Source organism: Mus caroli, chromosome 15 (genome assembly GCF_900094665.2).
Source record: "Mus caroli chromosome 15, CAROLI_EIJ_v1.1, whole genome shotgun sequence".
NCBI classification, from domain to species: Eukaryota; Metazoa; Chordata; class Mammalia; order Rodentia; family Muridae; genus Mus; species Mus caroli.
In genome coordinates, this window is record NC_034584.1 from 44,506,480 (window position 1) to 44,510,569 (window position 4,090).

Below are 4,090 nucleotides of genomic sequence, written 5' to 3' on the forward strand. Positions count from 1 at the left end.
CCCAACTTGCTTCTTGGTCATGATGTTTGTGCAGGAATAGAAACCCTGACTAAGACAAGAGGGAAAGATTCATTAAACAATTAATATTTGCATTTTTAACATTTTCTTTATCCCTTGACATTGAATTCCATCATCTTCACCTTGAAATTTTTTCCATGATTAAAAGAAACCTTTAAAAGGAGGGATTATAGTTCATAGGTGAGCTACAGTCCATCATGGCAAGGCAGTCAAAGCAGCAGGACATTGAAGCTGCTATCATACACAGAGCCAAAAGACAAAGCACAGTTGTCAATTGTGTAGGATCTGGGAAGAGATGAGTGAGGGGGAAATCATGATCAGAATATATATATATATATATGTGTATATATATATAATAAATAAATGCATTTATTGTACTGCTTTATCACTATTCTCTAAGGTCTCAAGTAGGGAATAGACACCATGGGCAGTAGGTGGACTTTTCTTCCATAATTAGCCTAATAAACACAATCCCATCTCCCAGGTGATTCTAGATTCTATCAAGCTGACAACACAAACCATCACACTTTACTACAATCTATTTGATTTCTATTGTTCAGAAACATAACAAGCATTTACCATACAGTTTGCTATATTGGCAGAGATGAAGACCATAAAAATATTATCTCTTCAACTTCCATGAAATTATAATCCAATTCCGGCAGCCATTTTTTTATACTCTGTTTCACTTTGTTCGCTGGCAATTTTCCATTTTGTACACTTTTTATGAATATGGGAAAATATAGTGAAGCTTAAGAACTGCTTGGTAGCCTTTTATATGTTGCAATCTTTTCTCTAATCTAGCTCAAGTAGGTTTACTTCCACAATAGAACTAAACTGTGACTAATTCAATCTATTCTTTCAGCCACATATCCTTTCTGTTTCTATTTCTGGGCACAGACAGACCTTCCTCAAACCATTTGCAATGTTTACACTTAGTCCCTAAGTAACTGAGCAAACATAGTGCAGTGATAGCCTGGGGTTGTAAGGAACACAGACAACAGGCTTTTGACAATTACAATGAGAATTATTCTGGCTTGTTTTTTCAAACATCAAACCTTCTTTATTTTAAATAGTACACTTATTCTACCAAATGATGGGTTTCTTCACAACATTTTGATACAATTATATTATGTACTATGACCATCTTCATCTCTTAAGGCCTTTTTCTACCTCCATCTACCTCCTCCTACTTTTCTGGTTCATATCCTCTTTCCAAATAAGTCCCTTTCACATTCTTATCTTGAGTATTTTTTTTTTCATGACATCTTGATTCAGTGTATGAGAGAAAGCATCTAATACTAGTCTGAGTGTATCTTATTTCCCTAAACAGGATCCTCTCCCACTCCTGTCAAGAGGAAAATGATAAAATTTTGTTCATGAGCGTTTGAAGTCTATTAAAATGCCTAGATTTCAGAGTAAGTTTTTAAAAATGTAATATTTTATAAATAACGTATGTATTTTTAGCATATTATTAATAAAAGGCAATGAAATGTTACATGATCAATAAATTATTCAGCTGATCTTTGTTCTTAGAGAACATACAACACATAGATGGGATTACACAGTAAGGGTTTACAAAAATAGATGTAAAATTTGTAAAGATATCAGAACAAATTTTAATCACAAAACTTGAAAATGTCCAGCCAGTATAAACAGGGATATTTGAATGTGAAGAATATCAACAATAAGTCAAATCCAGGAGTGCAACACAATTTAGATCATGGGGAACTCCCCAGCCGGAATGTGGTTCTATGTCAATGTACCAGAAAGAGATTGTATCACACTTGATATACTATTTTGAGCTCCATCCATTACCTCCAAGTTTCATGTTTTCATTATTCTATAGCTAGAATCTACAAATAAAAGGAGCAACTAGAGAGAATCATCAGTTTCAAACTTTCTGCAAGCCAATGCTGATTTAATAACCAAACAGAAAAGAACACAGACAAAAAAGGGGGGAAATAGAAAATAAAATTACAAACCACTATCCATGATCCCACCCTTAGAAGAAGAGCTACTGATAATTAATGATTCCTGAGAGAAGGCAAGTAATAATTCTTGTGGGACATTTTCCCTAATGAATTATTCAGTCCCAAATGTTTAGCCTTAAATACCTATTCATATGTGCAATGGATTCTGTGTGTGTGTGTGTGTGTGTGTGTGTGTGTGCATTGTGAAAAGGTGTGGGATTTGGTTATCTCTTTCTACCACATTGATTTGGGGAACGAAATTTAGTTCATTAAGCTAGACACGGTGTTTGGGTTTTTTTTCCTTGCTAAGACATTGTACAAATATTTATTTTACAGCTTCAATTGGTTTAACTCCATTTTTATTTAGGCCAACTTCCAGAAAAAACATTAAAAGTCTCAGACCTAATTGGACAAGAAAGAAAACTCAACAAAAGTGGTGTAGGCATATTATACAAAATTTTCCTCAGACAAGAAAGTATTTAAGCTGTGTCTTAATGGGTACATTTGAGTTTACAAGGGACCAAATTGACTCTGTAGTCAATTTTGGACTACCATGCTTTCTCCCTTCCTAATGCATATAATCTACTTCCTACCAAGTGGTACAATGCCATAGTAATACACAGTCGTATTTTTCAATTTGGAAAGCCTTCTCCTGAATGCTAACCCTTGTCTACTGCAAGTTTCTGGTATTTGGCATTTTAGATCAATTTTCAGGAGGAAGAAAACTGACCTCCAAGGTCTAGCACACAGTTGTAATTTCAATTCTAAGTGCACACCCACACAATCCTTTTGATAGTAACCCTTGCAAGAGTTTTAATACAAAAGGAGAAGTCTCCAAAGGCTAGACTCCATCTTGGCAGAGGAACATCAAGGGGCTGGAAAAAATGCTTTGAAAGAGGACTTCAGGAGTGTGTGTATGTGTGTGTGTGTGTTTTCGTGTTTTACTCATTAAAGCTTTAAAATTGCCAAATGTGTCTACAGTGCTTGGCCTTCTAAGAATAAATGATAGACTCTTAATCTCCTCTGAGACTTTTGCTACAGAGCTTCTCATTAACAATCACCAAATGATTTCCCTATGCTGATATCTTCCTAAGAATTCATACTCACACTCTGAACATGCTTTCACTGCTCAGCTCATTTTTCCATTTGGTCTCAGAATTTTGGTAAAAGATGCAAGGTTATAATATATTCTCTTACTCTTTTCATTGAAATGTTACTTTTTCATTTATGATTATTTCATTTTCTACCTAAAATTGATGATACTCCAAATTCAATGATTTTTTCATCTCCTTAAAACTCCCTTTAAACTTTGCAATTTGTATATTCTGTGTGTTCATATACATACAGACCATCAGTTCCTTGTAGCTGTATTGTTTTAGCATATGAAACCTTTGTGAGGCTACAAATAATTTCTCTTGGACAAATACAGGGCTCACTTTTCTAATCTAACTTTTATTTTCTTTGCATTATCTTCTTATTTGTGACTTTCTGAAAATATTTTTACTATTTTATTCCATACAAATCTGCATCATTTATTTATCATGATGATTATTACTCGGGGCTAGAGATATGGATCAGCTAGAGATATGAATCCGGAGGACCTGGATTCAAGTCTCAGCACCTACATTGTACTGGGCAAATCTGTCTTTCCATTTCCAGAAGATCTGGTGTGCAGAAATCTGGCCTCCATGTAAATTACATACACATGGTATACAGACATACGTGCAGATATAACGTCCATAAACATAAAATAAAATTAAATCTTTTAAAACAAGTATTGTTTTTCATTTTCATCCTCAAACTGACAACTCACTGCTCTTTTTTTTTTTAATTTATTTGTTATTAGGTATTTTCCTTGTTTACATTTTTAATGCTATCCAAAAAGTCCCCCATACCCACCCCCCAATCCCCTACCCACCCACTCCCCCTTTTTGGCCCTGGGGTTCCCCTGTACTGGGGCATATAAAGTTTGAAAGTCCAATGGGCCTCTCATTGCAGTAATGGCCAACTAGGCCATCTTTTGATACATATGCAGCTAGAGACAAGAGATCCAGGGTACTGGTTAGTTCATATTGTTGTTCCACCTATAGGGTTGCAGT